Below are 20,078 nucleotides of genomic sequence, written 5' to 3'. Positions count from 1 at the left end.
GCTGATTAATTTTGCTGATCATTTTTTAATTGTTTAATCGACGAAACATTTCAGCTTTAATTAAGATTACTTTCATACAAAAATGATGATGACACCTTTTCTGTCAAGCTAAACAGGAAGGAAATTTTTTTCACTTCATAAAAATATGTCTAGTACAGTATTGTTCACAGAATGAAATGCTGTCCCTGTCATGGAAGAGATCCAACAATGAAACATAAGAATTAAAGATATTACAATATTTATTCTTATTGTCAGAAGAGGTGAGCTTCAAGGACAGAAAACGTTCTCCCTCTTGTCAGTAGCATCCTTAGAATCTCTATTTAAATAGTTGTTGCATTGATGTGAGTGTATGTAAGTTTGAGTGTGAACATTGCCATAAGGCCACTAATCATTGCAGCAGGGATCTATTACCTCAAAGCCTGCTGGGAAAAAACATTCTGCTCAAGACGCACTGCTCATCTGCCAGCATATTTTACTCTCTCCCTCTAGAGATGTCTCATAAGATGAAAATGAAATATGAGAGTAATCAATATCAAAGTGGTTTTTTTCAGTCTCATGAAGAGTAATTACCATAGGCACATCTAGAAGAGAGTGTGATTTTTATTACCAGGGAAACATGCTGTAGTCGTTAATGTCTCTATTCACTGTCAAACTCACCTATAAAACAGGTTTTTATATCTCAATAGCGAAGCAAATTAAAGGGTGCCTGCATGTGTGTTTGATTCCAGCTTGCTGTTGTGAACATGTGTGTTTGTTCTCCTAAAGGATGCTGCTTAGACTCATGACAAAGTATTAAATTGTACATACAGGACGTACAAGCAGGATTTCTGCGCTCTCATGTCTTGCAACAAGATTTGCTGTTTTTTTCCTGAGCTCTCCCTCCATCAGGGGAGGCAAAATTCTCTATTTACAACCACAGGCCTTCCCTAAATGTGAAAAAATAAACACTTAAATGAATAGTTTTAGTACTGAAAAAATGAATTGACAGGAAGTAAATCGACAACAATTTTAATCAAGAGCTGAGACAATTGACAGAATATTCATCTATTTTTATAATCAATCGATCATTTAAGTTATTTTCAGATTACAGATTTTTCAACCTGAATACCTTTGAATATTGGTCAGACAAAACAAACAATTTGAGATTTGTCACCTTGGGCTTTAGTAAATTGTGATGGGCAATACTTGCTATATCTGACATTTTATGGACCAAATCATTCAATAATTAATCAAGAAAATACTACGGACTATTTCTTCGCCAGGCACAGTAACTTCCTGGAGTCTTGTTATCACTGTGAGGTTGCCAGGCAACCATTGCATGGCCAAGAAATAGTATATATATTGAATACCTTTGGGTTTTGGACCGTTGGTCGCACGAAACAAGCAATTTTAAGACATCGGCTTGGGTACAGGAACTTGTTATGGGAATTCTTTACTATCTTATCTGCAGCCCTAGTTCACATCATGCAAGCTCACAGAGCCTTTGCCAAAACAAAGAAATGCTTACGTGAAAAAATCCCACGCTACCACTTGGCCCGAGATGCTATTCAGTTCTCTTGCAGGATCCTAACCATTTGCTTTTGGCCCATTTCAATTAAAGTCTTTTGATAATTTCAAGGCTCTTGCACAATAATTACAAAATACCACTCAATACAACACAACACACAACACAGAATGTAAGTTTCTGAACTTGTGAAATGTCAGGTCTTTCTTCAGCGGTGCCTCAATGTGACTCTCGGTCAGTAAATTTCTTTTGAATCTCTAACAGTTCATACTTTCTTTCATTTGGTTGTCTAGTCATCTGATTTCTAAAGAAGCAATCCTTTTAAAAGCCTGTATCAGAAATATATACCGCCAGTACAGCAGGGATGATTAACCACTGTCTGTCTGTCAGTGTGTGTAGTAATGTGTGTGTCCGTGTTCCCCTCGCGTCCCTGATCCTGAGCATTAAATCCTTCCTCTGCTCCATGAGACAACGCCAAGTCCTCCCCTCTGCCACCTCTATGCATCCTCTTTCCTTCACTCTTTCTCCACCGAGTAAGAATGGAACAACAGGAGCGACGTCAGATCCACTGAGAAATGCTTACCCATTGCAAAGTAATGAAGAGAAAGACAATGAGTGGGAGCAGGCAACAGAAAGAACCAGAGCGATGGTGAAAACACACAAGGCCTCAGGCAGCGTTAGGAGCTCTTAACATAATCAAAACTGACAGCACAACACCGGCATTATGGATATTTGATCATGGCCAGAGATGCAATATGCACATGCTCACAGGAACACACACACACACATACACACACACACGTGAACACAAGCAAATTCAAGTATACACAAATACATGCAGGCGCATACACACTTAACTTTTCCGCACTACACTTCAAAAAATGTTGATTTACCATAAATTCTATTTCTGGCACTCTATCTAGAACACCACCCACCCAAAAAAAAAAAAAAAAAAAAAAAAAAGTGAGAATGGGAAAAATAAAAAAAAAACTCCAGGCGCATTTTGAAACATTTTGATACACATTTTTACATAGTGTCAGCAGTATTCTATCTCCCTCTAATCAAAATATGTCAAACTTAACTTTCCTCCATGCTCTGCTGCAGCGCGAGAAGCCTACAGTCGTACTCTTCCTCCTGGAAATCAGCAACAAAAAAAATTGTGACATTTTCTCCTGCATGCCATCAAGCCTTTGTTGGCCTAAAAATAACATGGAGTATTCACCGGCGGCGCAGCACATTTTCCTTCCCCTCTCTACCACCAGGAAAAAGAACCTGAAAACAAAATTCAATATGGTTGCCCGTGCCAGTGTCAAAATCAGACCGAGGAGGTAATGCCGGCTATACATCATCATTACGGAATCCCCGGGAAAAAAAAAAGTTCAAATAATGAAACTTCTTTTTTGCACTTTGCACTGGAAAACCTTATTATAAATCACACCTAGCTCATCACAGGATCACTCATTTCTCTCCCTACTCTAATTCTCTCCTTCTCTCTGGAGAGTGTAGAAAGAGTAATATATATGAAATCCAATAGATGCCAAAGGTGTTGTTTTGACAGTGTGAGGGAGCGGGAGAGAACAGGAGGGGGGGAGGACGGCGGGGGACTCCTGACATGGGATGATAAATGTATGGCAGAGGTGGAAATGGCTTCCACCTGATTTGATATGGAACGCTCTGCCTGTCCCTCTTAATCTCACATACTCGGTAACATATTCATTGGCACTGTCAGACACACTGTTTTATGGGCTAAAGGTGGGAAGTGTTGCCACATGCTCTTATCTGTATAAACCCATGTGCAACTTTTGGCATTTCTACACAGCGCACAAAGTGCTGTATAGTATGTTCATACAGGGTCACAAAGAAGTTGATATATCATTTGTATATTCAAACAACATCGATGTTTTCAGAGCCGATTAAGTCGAAAACACACATTAGGGTTGTTTTAAGTTGACATTATGAGTGGATTGACCGAGCTGTCTGGCTGCAGGCGTAAACGGATTCTCATCAATCTCTATCTTTCTTTCTATATCTTTCCCTGTCTTTATCTCAGTCTCACTGTCTCTACTTCTCTGACACACACACACACACACACACACACACACACACACAAATTCCCTGCCTCTGCATGGAGAGCTGGGTAAGCTGCTGCCGGTGATATAGAGAGGCTGCAGAGGCCCCGGCTGACCTGGGCTATGCTGCGCTATGAATCTTTTATCACATCACCTCTGCAACCGTTGCTTTCCACTCTGCCATCCCCCAACCCCCACCACCCCCCATCCCCCCCACCCCCACTCTCTGCTTCTTCTTCCATCATACTGCAAATAATAAAAAATGTTGCAACATTACAGAACGTTTTAACACTAATAAATCATTACCATATTAATGAGGAGGCATTACTGTCATTTCTATAAACAAACAAGACCACTGCCAAGAAGACAGTCTTTTTTTTCATATATTGTCTGCTACTAGGTCGGTTTTCAATAGAAATCAGCTTTATTGCTTTATGGCACCAAGCAGCATTTTTTTTTTTTTTTTTTTTTTTTTTTTGAGATGAGGCTCTGGAAACATTCAAATCTTCTCTTTCTCTACAAAAGCAGAGAACCACTGGAATTTATGATAAAGATGCAAATCCTGACATTTCCTTGCCGCTAATCCCAATCTTGGTCCTTTGATATTGAGTATTTGTAGATACCATGTTCAATCCAATATTTATGTTTCTGCTTATTTTTTCCCAATAATACAGCTGCACAGTGCACATTTAGTCTAAAATAGGCCTACATCGCAGCAAGTAAAGCTTGGACAGAGACGGGGGTGACATGCGACAAAAGTCTCCCAAAGTTATTAAAAAAATGTAAATGTACTGGGCAGCTGATTTGCTCCGGGTTAAGAAATCACAGCTCGCATAAGAGCTTTCCTTTGGTTGTTTCCTTTAATATTTTGTTTTAGTGTTTTGTATAATATCCAAAGAGAGGGAACAAGTGGAAAAGGTTCTCAAAATAGTGCTCTCAAAAATTACTGTTAACTAGTTTTACTAAAAATCCCACAAATTAATGCTTTGCCATAGCTAGATGTACAATTTACAATGTAAGGAATAGTGAATAAATGTGTGATTGGGTGTGATTTCAGACACGGCCTTGCGCTTTGTATTAAGACCAGTCATGTAGCTGTTGCCCTAATCTGAATGTGATCTGTAAACTCTACACTGTCACTGCAGCTGTAAAGTCTGATGTTCCAGCATCTGGTGCGTATCTGTTTCTATGGGAAACGACAAACTGTCAGATTATGACACGATCACAGCACTTTACACCACATTTATATCCCGCTGCCTCAAGCTGCGGCTTTTTTTTCCCTACAAATTCTATACATCTTTATCTCAAAACCATCCGTGACTTTACCAGGGAAGTTTTTGCCCAAGAAATGTTATGAGAAATGAAAGTCTTGTTTGACAACATTATTTAACCCGTAGTATCACTACTGTGTGCGGTACAGAGCTGTGCACAGGTACTGTTATAGAAAACCATAATGATTGTCAATGACATTTTTCATGAGCACTGACTTTAATAAAAATAAGCCTATTTGAAACATGGCGACTAATGAATGGCTTGAAGGTATGATATGTCATTTCAGTATATGAAATACACATATTCATTAATGATTTCACCAAGTCCTATAGCAGTTTTGTGTGTAGATATGGACATATAGAACACTGCATTGTTAAATTTTAATGGACAACGTGCATGATATTTCACACCTTACTTTCACATCTGTCATGATTAGGTGGAGGATATTAATAAAAAATAAGTGTAGCTCTTACTTCACAGGAATATATGGTACAATCACTGCAACACTTGATGCGCATCACATCATTTAAGAAAAACCGAGCTCAGAGACGACAAAACAACCAAAGAAATTGGTGCAAACCTAATGACACAGGATATAGCAGCATGTCATGAGAATTTAATACTGCTTCAAAATGATCTTTCTCCGTTATTAAAATAGAAATATGATAGATTTATTAAACGTTGGATCTATATGAAGGCCTCTTTGTTGTTTGAGCCTAATGCAGATCAAGAAAAAGAAGAAATAGTGAATTTCCTTATATGTGCATTGGTATATTCTCAGTTAAAGGAAAGATTAAAAATCCCATCCTTATTTTGATTCTCTCCTGTTAGCAGAGATGGATGGAAGAGGAGGAAGATAAGGGACTGAGAGAGAGTTTGAGAAAATGACAAGCAGGATAAAGAGTCGGCCTTGCACAACTGTGTAAACACTCCAGCAACACCAGCACATCTCACAAGCTGTATTCAAATTCAAATGCCTCTCTTCTTAACCTCCAGTCATTCTTGACACTGCTGTCACTCCATCCTGTGGCAGTCCGGAGAGAAGGTGTGGTGTTCAATTATCCCTCTCTTTACAGGACGAGTGCGGCGACCTTGGCCACCCCGGCTTAACTTTAAATGAATAACAGAGGGGGCTTTTATGTGAAATGTGAAACAGTACGGCACATGACAGGCAATTACTCTCTGTGATGTCAATCTGTCAAGGGGTCACTCCCGTCGCCATTGTTGTTATGGGCAGCTCCTCCCATTCGCCCCACTCTTGATAGACATTTCTTTAGAGTTTACGCCGAGCGTTGCTGGCAGTTTGTGGCTGCACCTGGACAGAAACTCAATATTGGCCAGTACTGGTATGAATGAACTTGGAAAAAGAGACAGAGGGAGGAGGAAAGAATGCAACGGAGCGTGAGGGTGTGGGACAACAGCTTTAGAAGTGACACAGAGGGAAAGATGGATTTTAAAAATGACTCCGTAAGACTTGAGGAATAATCTTTGCTCTGCGTTTGAAGTGAAATCCAGCCACGTTTACTCACAGCAATGTCTTATAATTTCTATTTACATGCATAACACATTATTCCACATTTAGCCCCGTCCAAGTCCTCCAAGACATCCGCATGATGAAATCTTGAGTGACAGTGGAACAACGTGGCTGATTTTAAAAGCACTGCATCTTTTTAGGGAAAGCAAAAAAAGCCCTGCTGTTTCACAAATACAAACAGGCGTCTTATTAACGTGCACAGTGGCATCCCTTTTTTGAATTTTTGTCAACGTAACCTCATCCCATCTCCCTATTGGGCATTGGATTGCTGCTCATCTCTTCCATAAAGAGCAGAGAGAATTTGCAAAAACGGGAGGAGCTCTTTTCCCCTGGGCCCCAATTAAAACTTCCTTTGGCAAAGTGGCAGCTTTTTATCCCTCGCTTTCCCGATGTTTTTTCCGCCACATTTCTTAACAAACTGCAGCAAAGAAGGAGTGAAAGCAGGCTATTAGAAACTAAGAGCCAAGTGAGGGAGGAAGGAGGGGACAAGATAGGCTAGAAGACGGAAAGAGCAAGAAAGCTATTAGTCACGCATTAGTCAGAAATTATGGAATAATTTCAAATGTTAAAACTCCATATCTGGTATTCAGAGTCATTATTATACGGTTTGCTTGAACCTTGGGGAACGAGTGGACTGCTTATGTAGAACAAGAGACACAACTAGTGAAAGGAGTGGAGTTTATAATGCCAAAAAAACCAAGGAACGGCTCCAAGAGGTCTTTTAAGTTGAGCTATTATGGAGTGTGATGAGCGCACAGTGCTCGTGTGAAGCAGAAGTGATTTCTAGCTCAACATACACGTTGACAGTTTGTCATATTTCAAACACAAGTGAAGATTTTGGATCCAGTTGTGAGATTAGTGCTGGATCTTGACAGATAGCACATGCCCAGATGTTTATATTCAAAGCTTGACGTTTCAAGCTCAGGCTGCAAGTGAAATTTCAGCTGATTGATTTAGTGGGGGTATATGCAGTGCTGGTCTATATTTGGGCATGCACATTGATGCTTGCACATCTCACAGAGTACACTTCAAGTACAGTCAACTTAAAAATCCTTACATGTTTCTGCTGCTTTGATGAGAGGCAGGAAGCTGAGCGATGATTAGTTATGCTTGTGGGGTTGGGATGGATGGTTAGATGTCTGTGCTCTCTTTCACTGTCTAAGCCAACAGCTCAGCTTGTTGTTCCTAAAAATCTGGACCAGACCGTCAGATTCAATTACTGAGCACAAAGCCCATAGCAGTACAGAAACCCATAGCATTCAATAACAGTTGGAGGTAAATAATATGATTTTATTAAAAAAAAAAGAAAAGAAAAGAGAGGGGCGGCTAGTGGAATAGGCTTGTGGTATTTTGATTAAAAAATATCCACTGATTGCTTTCTATCTATCTTTTCTATTTCATTTTTGTGTGATTTGTCCAAGGATCTGAAAGATAAAAAGGGATTCTTGTTCAATTTGTTGGAATTGGACATAAGATTATACAAAGAAATTACAAATTGGGTTGAAAAGGACTTGAAAAAGTTGTCACCAGTCTTCATTTATGGCTGGATGTTGAATATGGTTTTTGTTGTAAATTGATCTAGAAAGAAAATAGGAATTAGGTAAAACATTCGACTTTTTTGGGGGCTCTAAAACATTCCAAAGAGGAGTTTCACAAACTGAATGAAAAGGTTGTGCTCTGAGAAAGTCAAATCTTTGCAAATTTGTAAAACATTTTCATGTTTTTTTAATAATACATATCATTCCACTGAAATCTGAAAGACAAGTGTCAACCTCTTCCTGGAGTGATGTGTAATCTTTGCCTCAGAGCTTTGCTTTTAGCACATATTTGGCAACACAAACTCAACCAACAAGCTACAATTGTTGACTATTTGGGCATGGTGCAAATGGGCTCCCATAAAAAATGTTGGCCTTAGAATCAATCACAGATTAAATCCTCTCAAATATTCTTAGTTTTGACATCATGATATCTTAAACTGCATGAAAAAATCTAATTCAAAGAAATTTATCTGAACTTTCCTGTATCACTATAACTCTCTACAACATGAAAACACTCCATCAGTTTGAGATGGACATATTAAAGACATTGATCCACAGCTATTTCATTCCGGTGCAGATAAGAGAGCCACCATTGCTCCACATAAATGAAATCAGGGACCATATCTCATACTGGTACATGACGCATTATGAAATATAGAGGCAACCATGCAAGCTGGGTAGCTACTGCATTGGCACTGAATATATGTGTGTGTGTGTGTGTGTTTGTGTGTGTTGCAGGGAATGTGACAGCAGGGATCAGATAGCAGTGAATGCATCCCAGACTGGATTTAGAGAGCGCCTGATATAAGCGTGGAACAGCGAGATTGTCTCAGATATTTATTGACTGTAGCGCTCGTGGAAGCGATGGTAGCGCTGCGAGCAGGAAAGGAACCTTTTGTCCTTTGCATTTCCACGATTCTAAACTTGTACTGGACTAAGACTTTTTTTTTCCCCACACAGTTTGATGAAACAAAGATAGCACTCATGTGATGCTCTGCTAGACAATACTCTCTGCAGTATCGAATCTTGCAGGAAAATGTAATAATATTCCGAGCTTGAATTGAACATTCTCCTCAAAAGTCTGTCCCTTAAAGCCACTGATTTGCAACTTGTCAGCAGATAATTACAGTTGTCAGAGTGACATTCGATCAAGTCAACATCCACACTATGCCTCCCCTTTGTGAAGGTTCTGCGAAGGGCATTTCGGGACATACAGTAAGGCCTCTGAATCCTGTCACTTAAGATTAATCCGTGCCACTTTAGCTTCGCTAGTGATGGGGCAAGAAGATAGACGGCATGCTTCAGGGAGAAAGGAGGGTAAAGAGAATGAAGACTCTCTTCAGTCTTCGCAGCCAGAATTAGAAATGTTACAAAGGTCGATGAGAAGAAAAGGTAGAGAGAGAAAAAAGAAAAAGTACACTGGTTATATTGTTGCCTCCTTTTCTGCATGATTGCGTGCAAACTAAGCACAACCCTAGATGTCTGCTTGCCTAGGGTAACCGCACTGAGTTTGTCACCAAGAGTTTATGTCCTAAGAAGTCTTTGTCTGTAGTCAGATTGAGGCAAAGGCCTCAAATGGACAAGTGGCCTGGAGAGAGAGAGTCTGATTAGCTACAAGAGGCCAAGCCCTCGGCAGACCTTTCCCAAGACCTTTTCCTGTCTTCCTCCTCTCGCTACTGGAGACAGCTGAAGAGAAAGCCTTAGGTACCATGACCCGAATGTAGAATAGTCATCTACTGTGGAGCTTTATTTAGCAAGGACATTGCATCATATTTTATATATATATACACACATATATATATATATGTGTGTGTGTATGCATACAAACATCCCCAAAAGGCATGCATTTCCTGATTTGCCCTCCCTCTTCAGTTTGTTTCTACATCCTGCCTTTTGTTTGCAATGAAAATTGCCTCCAAGACGTTCATGGCCTGTGCGTATTACCATCAAGGTGGTGCTCCACAAACACATTTGAGAAAACACACACAGAATGGTGCACTAGTGCATTTGCATGAAGACAAGTTCATCAGTTCCTCAACCTCTTGTCACCCTGATTTCCTCCCCAGCCACTCCTATTACCTACACCAACAGGAAAGCTGTTATACACCTTGACAGTGGTGGGTGTTTGCCTGTGTGCCAGTGCAGTAAATGGTTGGAATACTAAATAGGTTTATACTGTGCTTCTATACTGGCTCTGTCACAGAAACAGGGTTGAATTATACATGCATTTGAGATCACTATGAAAATGTGAGGGAAAGAGGGAGAGAAAAGCAGCAGAGGTCGAAGGTTCGTTATGTAAAATCAGCTGTCAGTTACAGTGCCCTCCTATTCACCCACTGCTCTCCCTGTCTCTGGTGCCCTCTGTCAACTGCACTTGTTGAATTTGGATGTATTATTGTTTGTCGTCCCCCCTTCCTCCCCCCAACCACCACCTCCCTCGCTCGGTCCCTCTGATTGCAATCGGAGTTCCAGCCTTCCGGCATTAAGTATGCAAGCCCTGCTGCATGCGGTGCATTCGCTATCAGCAATCAGCAAACGCCACCATCTCTAGCCTTATTCTTACAGAAAGGATTAAAAAAAATCCAACACATGCAAACAGAGAGAAAACCGAACACTGATGGTGGAATTAATGAAAAAAGATGAATGTCAAGGAACACAGACATGGAGGCATGCAATTACATGCAGGCACATCTGCCGTTGTGCCATTTGGGTGTTTAAAATGATATATGAAATTGAAAAAAAGGCCCCTCTTACATCATTATGTCAATACACAGCCTTGAAACTGTATCTTAGGAACATGGGAGTCCTTATTTTAAACCTTGATATTTACATGAACTTACAATACAACAATATTAGACTTCTACTTCTACAAGCTACAGGTAGTCTAATGGCTAATGAGCATACTCCTACTTCTTTTTTTTTGTTGTTTAAACAGTTATTAATTATTGAAAAATAACAGCTATTTAGACATTTTCTTGCAGAATTACACAAAAAAGCAGAGGTGTGTTTCTTGACAGGTTCACAAGGTTGCTGTCTAAACCTCTTTTGAGGAAGCGTACCTAGAGTGAGATTCTGGATGGTTTGCAGAGATTAAAGGGGTTTTTTTTTTGAGACAGATGCATGTTGTCTGTCACTTAATGAAAACATCAGCGCCCGCACTTTTATCTCTTGAACAGGCAGACGTCACTAATGATCACAGCTACCACAAGAAGCTGTGCAGCACCTACAGATGCTTCAATCTCACACCCTGATGAGCTCAACGTGCACCTCCAACTGTGACAGCTACAGCCAAGCCTGCATTTAAATAACTTTGCTTCGACGTTGCACAGCTGAGTAGGTTAGTGTACTTTGTTCTTTAAGTGATTCATTCACTGCATGTGTTTCTCTTAGTACGTAGAGTGCATGAGAGGAACAGTTTCCTAGCAAAAGTAGGTGACTTAATTCCTTAATGGACAGGTGACTACCTTCACAGGTGGATCCTCTAAATTTCAAAAATACTGAAAAACAAAATTCTGATGATGTGTGTTTATTTCAAATGTAGGCAAAGTGTGGTCCTAAAGGAGTAGTTCAACATTCTAGGAAATATGCGTATTTGTTTTTTTGCCAAGATGGAACCAAAGTCTATCTACCAATCTGTCTACCAGGACATCTAAAGCTTTATATCTCACCAAGCAAATGAGAGTATTTCCCAAAAAGGTGAACTATTCCTTTAAAAAAACAACAGCCTTATACATGTTGCTGAGACTCTGCAATAATAATGTTTCTCTGGATTGTTCAGGGCCTGATCAGTCCTTTTGAATTTCCATTTTGATGATTTGGGCCAACAACCTTTCATCCGTTAATGGAGGGGCTTTCATACTACATTTGAGTATCGTTCTCCACAGCAATGTGGCATACACGTATCCAGGGGCCTAGCATAAACACCACTTTGATCTGCACACAATAGCAGAGTAGCTTAGGGATAATGCTGAGATCACCTCTCCAACCCCCTCTCATCCACTCCCTGGAACATCACTCTGGCAGTAGTCAATGCGCAAAGCATTGTACCAAGTGTCAATAGTGGAAAAGGGCAGCACTGAAAAGAAAGCATCATTGAGTCAATGATTTGACTATTACTGTGAGATTAGCATTACTTGAACTGCGCGGTTCAATGCGAAGTCTAAACAAGGGCTTTCCTGAGGACACGCTCTAGTGAAGCAAGTTTGTAAGGCAGCAGGAGGACCATTTGTTGTACTGTGATGATGGCTTTGTTTTGATTAGCAGTTTGAGCTTGGAGATGGACTTGGCTTGCTCTTCGTAAGTGAGAGACTTGAGGGGAGTGTTGGCATTCAAACCAGATTCCTTGGCAGCCGTTTCACTCAGCAGGGATCAGCTGTCTGCCAGAACAGATTACACCGGGGATACTGACGCCTGTCTCTGGAGAGTGTTTTGACAGCTGACCCCCGAAAAGGTGATCTCTCATGGAAACACCAGTGAACCACAGAGGAGGAGAGTTAATACATATTAGGTTTAACATTGGTTGAGGAGCGAGGATTGCATATTGATGAATCCAACAGAAATCTAGCCTGGAGTCAATCCTAGAGGTGCTTCAAAGTGTTTGTGGCAATGGACAGTTCTGTTACTACTAATAATTATTTACAGTGTATTATTGATTTTTCTCATAAAGCCCAACCAGTCCAAAAGAGTTGATAAAGTCTGCTTAGCAGATAAAAAGATGTGTAAGTAAGTTCTGGGTGGTTATGCCCTCCACTACATCCCTGTAAACAATCTGCACTGGACATATGGACGAATCTGGGTTGAAGGAGGAAGTAAACAAGCCGCCATCATTGCAGTGGCATGTCACATGAAAAAAAAATATGTCCGGGAAATCCTGTAGAACATACTCAGTGATGAAAACATAGTTACCAAATGCCACTAAAATAAAGGTTATCGTCTAAAAAAATTCAGCAAAAGTTTGTCCAGTAAAGGATAGGTATCTTGTCCTCCAGCAAATCAACAAAACCACATTGTCCTGTGCTGTGATCAGCTGCTTGAACAAAAAAATAAAACACAAAGTAAAATCCACAAGCCACTGCTCCATGAAATGTACTTATTTCCACTTAGTTCTCAGCTCTGTATTGTGAGTGGCATGCCGATAACAGACCGACCAGGGACAGCTACAGACTGGTGTTACCGATTAACCTATGATCAGATTAACTGGAGGCGATTGCCTGTAGTTGTTTGCAGTGATGTGCATGACTCGATACCACTAAGTTCAGCAGAAAAAAAAAATCTGTTTGATTTCTCCATCACAGTAAAGTCAAAAAGACATAAAATCAACCAGTGAAGATTTGTCTATACCTTCACTTTACTGCTCCTGTTTAAATGAATACATGTATTGTCTGTATGTGAGTGCACACTCGCTGTATTTCAAAGGGTCAGACCTGGTTTGCCCCTGTCTTTATTTCTTCACAGGTGGTAAAGGAACAAGGAATGGTTGCTAATTAAATAGCACATGCAGTGTGTGTGTGTGTGTGTGTGGCCACATGATGCGCATTGCTTGTTTCCAAAGCTAATTAGATACGTGTTGAAGTGGAGGACATGCTCAGGCAGCACAGGAAACCTCCTGCTACTTAAAGTGTGAGACGTAGCAAAAAGAAGACAGGGAGAAAGAGACATACTGTAGGGAAATAGACAAAGATTAAAAACAAAGGAATGCACACACCTGCCTACTGGAAAGGCACGTCTCTAAACGCTAATGGATAAAGAGCTCAAACACAGCCAATTAGGAGCGGTGCTTGTTAAACCGCCAACATAAGGCATTTTGTGTCAGGATAGATTGGCCTTTCATGGCTGCTTTGGGGCTATTGATATGGCTGCTGACACGTGCATTAAAAGAGTAAAAAAGCTTTGGGCCTAACCAAGCCCTGTTCTCTTTTGTGAAATCCTGCTCTGGATAACTATGTTATTTTCATGTGAGCAAAAGAAATGAAGGTCGGCCGGCTAAACAGCGACCACAAATCTGCTGTTTACTTACTGCTTCAGTTTTGTCTTTTACCAGCTTGGAGGGAGAGGGAAAGAACGAAGAGGGGAAGGCAGGGAGTAGAGATGGTGCTTGAGGGAGAGAAATGGAACAGTGAATGAGAGATATACAGGGTTAGAGGGTGAAGCTGTGAGGCACTGCAGAGCAGCAAATCCACAGGAAAATGGGAAGATGGAAAGTAGCAGCTGGAGTTGAAGATGAGAGCTGTGCTGATAAGCAAACAGGTGAATAAAGATGGGAAGGAGAAGGGAAGGGAAATGGGAGAGGAGAGGAGAGGAGAGGAGAGAAGAGAAGAATGAATTAATGGTGTAGACAAACTAGAGAGGCAGAATAGGGTGGGGAGGACTTGGCACAGTAGAGGGAGGATGGAGGCAGCGCCGTGGTGAGTTGCCACATGGGAGGATGACACATATCTTATCCCCTAGAGAGTGAAGGAGAGGGGCCAGACACCCCTGCTGATTGACTGGCAGCGTCTCAGCCTGTCATTCACCAACCACTCACACTCATCAACACTGGCTGGGCTCCCTACTATGGAGCCAAGGGCAGAAAGCAGAAGCACAATACGATTCACCCATAAAAAGGCATAAAAGGGTCTTTTAAAATATGCTATTCCGTCCTCAGCTCTTTCTCAGTAAACATCCATGTTATTCTGGCAAGATATCTGAGAGTTGTGTTAATTGTTTCAAATATTAACAAACATTTGAATTTGCCGTTATCTCAGGGAGGGACTGGGAAAAGCATGTCGCAATAAGTTGTAAAAAATGAAACATTTCCACGTGCCAAGTCAACCTGCAATCAGCTTCTGTTGCTTTTGCTTGTTGCAGTCTCCCCTCCACTCATGTTCTCTGAGTTAGATAAGGATGAGTCCTTCCTTGTTCCACAAACAATAAATGTGTGGTTATTGATTACTGGACAGTCTCTGCTGCTAAATCCAAGTATCCTGAATACAGTGGCAGTATGACTCACCAGATTGGCGCTGTCCAAGGTGCTGCCAGAGAGAATACATCACATTTCTCAACACTGCAACCCACCAGTGGCATCTGGGGGTTGGTGTATTAGTACTGCTCTCTAGTGGTCATAACATGTACTACTGTGCTGCTCATATAGGTCTCTAGCACCATCTGGTGGAGTGGAGAGACATTATGGGGTTTTTTTTTCAGTCTTGGCCCTTGTGTGCTTGACTGCAGACACAGAAAGGTGATGTGTCTCTATGCCCACTGACATTAAGATGATGATGATGACGGATGTAAAGCAGTGTCTTCTGGGACAGGATATTAAGAGGTGAATTCATAATTTTCACAATTTTCAGCTGCCACCACCAGTTGATTCAAGGACAAAGTCTTTGAATGTCTTTAATATGGAGCATTAATCTCTGGATTCCAGTTGAACAAAAGACAGTAATAACATGAAACTAGAAAAGGCTACATTTTCTGAAGAACATTTACATGAGCTTTCTGCTAAAAAATAAAATGCAGTTGAACCACTTGAAATACTGAAAGAGTTGAAAATGTAGTTGAAGTGGAAGCCAAAATACAAACACTGAAAGAAGTTGAATTAGCATTTAAAATCGTGTGTGTAAAAAGTGTAGAAAGGAGTTGTTGGTGGTAAATTGAGCTTGAAGTGTCAGTGAAAGTGGAAATCCAAAAAAAAAAGTGCAAGTTCAAGGTATAAACTGAGAGAAGATGTCAGTTCAAAGTGTGCTGAAGTGTAAGCACTGAAAACAGTTGGAGTAAACTGTGTATGAACAGCAGCAGTTGTGCGAGTTAAGTTTTTTAGTTTAGACATTCAAAGTAGAGCTGCAACAATTAGTCAATTAATTGATTAGTCAGTCGACAGAAAATTAATTGCAACTATTTTCATAACTAATTAATTGATTTGAGTCTTTTTTTTTTAAAACTGAATATCTTTGGCTTGAGGGCTGTAGGTTGGGACAAAACAAGACATTTTAGGTTTTATCTTGGGTTTTGGGAAACAGTGATCAACATCTTTCACCACATGAGATTTTATAAACTCAACAACTAACTGATTAATCAAGAAAATATTTGACAGGTTTGTCGATGATGAAGAGAATCATTAGTTGCAGCCTTGCTTCAAAGAGGTGCAAGAGTTTGCATCGCTAAAAGCAAGCACACCAGTAATTCTTTCAGTACATTCCAATGTGTTCACAGTCCACATGCTCCTTAAAAAACAGCTACCAAACCCCATCAGAAACCCCACAGAAATTTCTGTAAAAACTAATTACAACTATGTCGGTTATAGTTTTCTACCACAACATGTTGTTATTGTAGAGCGTACACTCCCCCCTGGTTGCTAAATGCCCTAAAATCCCAGACGCAAAGTAGAAGCCAGGACCCCGTGTCCTCAGCGGTACATATGAACCTTGTTGTGGGCCTCCAAGGCAAAATCAGTTCTCAGTTGTCAGTTACTATTTGCTATGCCACACGCTTCGTTGATCCTTACTCAGTCATCCTTCAAGTCACACATTCTAATGTGACAAAACATCCCATTTTACAAATCTGCCTCATTGAAAATTGAAAATTGATAATTTTGTATGAGTGTGCATAGTCTTAAAAGATGCTAAATCCCACTTTGAAAATTAAATGGTTTTGCTCTGAAGCACCAGAGAATGATATGCACCAGTGTAGCCTGTGGGGAGTTACTGCGCGGAAATACTCAGTCTGCATTAGACAGAGACAATTGATCAAAACAGACTAATTAATGTATGTGTTTTACATATATTCATTTCCGTATCAAATATTAATGGAAATAAACGTATTTGTTTTTCAAATGAGCACAAGGCTATCAAATATTTCAGACACACCTCATTAAAGATACAGAGCCAAGAGCGAACATGCATTTTTAAAGGGCCCACGATTCACAATGGCAACGCAGAGCTGGGCTGCTTAGTAGTGTGGCCTAGATCAGCTATGCAGAGGGCTGAGTGTTGAAGGGGATCAAGGACTTCTTGTAAAACAATCTAAACCTATTTGGCCTTTTTCCCTTACGTTCTTTATGGCAAACATAAAAGTAGTCCTTACGCTCTTGATGTCCAGTTTAAAACGATTCACGTGGCTCTTAAGGAGAACTGAGAAAAGCTTTGGCCAAATGCAGTTGCAGGTAAAGTTTAGACTATATACCCAGCGCTACCACAAGTACCAGTAGTCCACCTGGATACTAATGCAGTCTAATACATTCAGGTTTTGTAGAGGACTGTTTCTAATATTTTGTCCATTGCCTTTATATCAATAATAGTAGACACATTTCAGAAACAAATATGAGTATAATCCAATACCATTCAACAGCACAGCAAACTACAGCCTCCAAAATGACTGTAAAGCTGGATCAACACCTCTCTCAACAACCATTTTGATAGGAGGATTTATTATTTTTGTAACTTTCTAAGCAAAAAAAAAAGCCAAAAATTCACTGGTTGCAGCTTCTGAAATGTTTATTATCTGTCAGTTTTCTTAGTCCTGTGATAGTAAACTGATTTTTGGGGGGTTTTGGACTTCAGTATTTTCAGTATTAATTGTGATAGGTGATTTTATAGACATCTATAAAATATTTGACATGTTGAAAACCAGCATTTTGATTAATAAATCAATTAATTAAGAAAATAATTGGCAGATTGATTGATAATGTAAATAATCATTAGATGCACCATTGAACATTAGTTTTGCAGAACTGAAAGCAGGTCTGCTGTATTAAGAGTGCATTAGCTTTAAAGGGACTGTTAGTTATTTATCAGAGGGAGGGGGGTGGCTGGGGTGTGACTTTGTTTGTTTGTTTTTTAATCTTGACCCTCCCCCAAGCTACAAATATTTTTCCTTGAGCCTCCTTGAGTGACTGGGGGAAATGCATGACCCTCCTTCCACCATAAATAACCATATTTTATTATATTCATACTAAAGTAAATAACTTAGTATTGGAGAAAATAAAAAGCAAAGGCTGAGCAAAAGTTTTCCAACCATTACGTTTAATAGCAAACCGTGACTCTTAAACCTCGTTAGTCCACTGACCCCTCTTCCTTTGTCAGGAAAAAAAAGCAAACTACCAGACCAACTTACTGCGTCCTCTCCTATAGTAACGTTAATGCAAAAGTTACCCATGACAATTCCAACTCTGAAACAAAAATAGGATGATAATTTAGTCCAACCAATGTAACAAGCAAACAGCACGGAGAGAGTGAAAACAAACAGCTTTTTTTTTTTTTTTTTTTAAGAAAAATGCAAATAATCACATCATCACACAAGCTGTGTGCACTGCAGCAGAATATGGGTGCATGACAGCCACCCCTCCTACCACACAAAACCAATATTTAATAACCCTACACATTACACACACACACACACACACGTACATCACAGAGCGCACACAGCCAACATTGTTAGCATGTGCATATTAATGTCCGTTTTTCAAAATAAAGTAACATACTCAACAGTGGCAGCAGCGGCCAGAATAATATCAGCATTTTAAAAACTTACCCTTTGATGATCCATTAAGGAAAGTGACTCGAAAACAAAATCCTGAAGTTGAAAAAAGCCTTGGTTTTCTGCACCAAATTAGCTCTGGTGACGGTCTTCCTTTGCTGATTAACTCCAACTTTTCATTAAAAGTTCATCTTGAAGAAGTTGTGGATAATCCTCACTAGCCATGGTTACTCCTGGTTTGTTTAGTTTGTTTTCCCGCTAGTTTGTGATTGTGTCTGTTCCATTTCAGGGCGCAGGTGCACCGCTTCGTCTAATGACATTTTCACAACCTGACCTGCTAAGTACGCCGCTGCTCGTTTTCACTTGAAAGTATAAAAAAGCCACAAAATAGCCTAAATAGTTACTTATAAACAAAGTTCCAGTGAAATTGTGCCTTCAATGTACAGTTTTAAAACTTACAAGTCGTTTTTTTATTTACTAATCTGTTGTAAATTGAATACCTGTCTCCTCTATCCACGTTGTGTTTTGCCGCCACAGGATTTTCCCAAGATGGCAGCCGGAAGTGACATACTAAAAAATAAATAAATAACTTTATTGGGTACAATTAAGAACATGAAGTACGTTCTTGTGAACAAAATGCCAGGGATGGTTCACAAACAGCATATAAGAAATAAAAAGAAATTTACGTACAAATTTAAATAATAATAAAGGATAAAAATAATGAATAAAAAATAAATACATAAAATGAATAAAACAACATAAGTTAAATAAAGACATTAAAAAATACAGCCATTAATAGTTTTTACAGCCATCCCATTAGTGCAAGATTTAATGGTCTGAAAGCAGCCTACTGCTCACATTCTTTATGAAAAACTGAGAAGAGACGTTTTTTGTTGGCAATCTTACATTTATGAATATGAAATTTAACTAAAATAATAATAAGACTGATGATGTAGGCTTGTTTCTCATTCTTTCTGTTGTAACTTTAAAAGAAACCAAACAGAATATGATTATACAATATACTTTTACAACATCTCTTTTGTTGCATCACCAAAATATCAAGTTTTACTATCATGGTCATTTATGTATATTAATTTCATTTTCCATTCACGTAGACCTTAATAAGTTGTACGATAACATGTTCATGCTTTTCTTGAACCATACAAAATGAACATACTTTGTCACATTGCGGCTGCCCTCCTTAAATGGTTTAAGAAAGGAGCCAACTTGGAAAATGTGTATCTTCTATATAATGCAGCAGACAGGATCATTTTGGTTGCGGTTGGATAGGAGAGTCAAAATAGTTTTATAGTGTTGTTTATCAATCTTGCTAAACAAAAGTGGCATCATACTTGTCACATGCGCCCTATTGTGGACTATCAAAAATAGTAGACAGAACAGATCATGTAGGCTACATTAGCCTTCATTTTGTTTCATTAGCATGGCACTTGTAACCCATCTTTCTATCTTTGGAATCATAATTGCAGTTATTTTCTCAGACCTCAGATAGGAATGATTCTAGTCGATGGGTCTCCAGGACAAGCTGAACCCCAGTCAAATGCCAAGATGTTGGACAATCTGAGGTGAAAATACAAGGTGAAAGTCTTCTTAAGCTGTTGAGGGAGAAACACAGCATCTGCTGTCTTTTGCCCATCACACAACAGGCATATGGCTTTGATTATTCTCTTACCTCACAATGGCAATTATGT

The 20,078-nt window shown here is 39.7% G+C and overlaps 1 long non-coding RNA gene across 4 annotated transcripts in view; it reads right to left on the bottom strand.

The window, feature by feature from the left end:
• The window catches only part of LOC137197862 (uncharacterized), a 239,677-nt gene extending 220,738 nt beyond the window's left edge, over positions 1 to 18,939 (bottom strand). For 3 of the 4 annotated variants that reach the window (XR_010931523.1, XR_010931522.1, XR_010931524.1), the window contains exon 1: positions 18,424 to 18,939. This is a non-coding gene — a long non-coding RNA (uncharacterized lncRNA). The remainder of the gene's footprint in view (positions 1 to 18,423) is intronic. The other variant, XR_010931521.1, reaches the window with a different exon arrangement.
• Positions 18,940 to 20,078: the final 1,139 nt, after the last annotated feature.

This window comes from Thunnus thynnus, chromosome 15 (assembly GCF_963924715.1).
Source record: "Thunnus thynnus chromosome 15, fThuThy2.1, whole genome shotgun sequence".
NCBI classification, from domain to species: Eukaryota; Metazoa; Chordata; class Actinopteri; order Scombriformes; family Scombridae; genus Thunnus; species Thunnus thynnus.
This window is presented reverse-complemented; position numbering and strand designations above follow the sequence as displayed.